Source organism: Carlito syrichta, unplaced genomic scaffold (genome assembly GCF_000164805.1).
Source record: "Carlito syrichta isolate Samal-C Ts95f unplaced genomic scaffold, Tarsius_syrichta-2.0.1 Scaffold311154, whole genome shotgun sequence".
Taxonomy (NCBI): Eukaryota; Metazoa; Chordata; class Mammalia; order Primates; family Tarsiidae; genus Carlito; species Carlito syrichta.
Genome location: NW_007255250.1, coordinates 113,457 through 114,001, shown reverse-complemented (window position 1 = coordinate 114,001; position 545 = coordinate 113,457).

The window sequence follows — 545 nt, the reverse complement described above, 5'->3', positions numbered from 1 at the left end:
TTTGAGTTGGAGTCTCACTCTGTTGCCCAGGCTGGAATGCAGTGGCACGCTCATGGCCACTGCAGCCTTGACCTACTGGGCTCAGGGGATCCTTCCGCTTCAGCCTTCCAAGTAGCCAGAACTATTTTACACAAGCTATTTTTTTTTTTAATTTATTGTAGAGACGAGGTTGGTCTTGAACCCGTGGGCTCAGGCAATCCTACCACCTCTGCCTCCCAAAATGCTGGGATTACAGGTGTAAGCCACGGCACCTGGCTTTGTTCTGACTTTCTTTTTTGGGGAGTCTCACTCTGACACCCAGGCTGGAGTGCAGTGGCACACTCACAGCCACCGCAGCCTCAACCTACTGGACTCAGGCGATCCTTTCACCTCAGTCTTCCAAGTTGCTGGAACCACAAGCATGTGCCACCATGCCTGGCTAATTTTTTGATTTATTGTAAAGACGTGGTCTCACCATGTTGCTCAGGATGGTCTTGAACCCCTGAGCTCAGGCAATTCCCTCACCTCTGCCTCCAAAAGTGCTGAGATTACAGGCTTGAGTCACC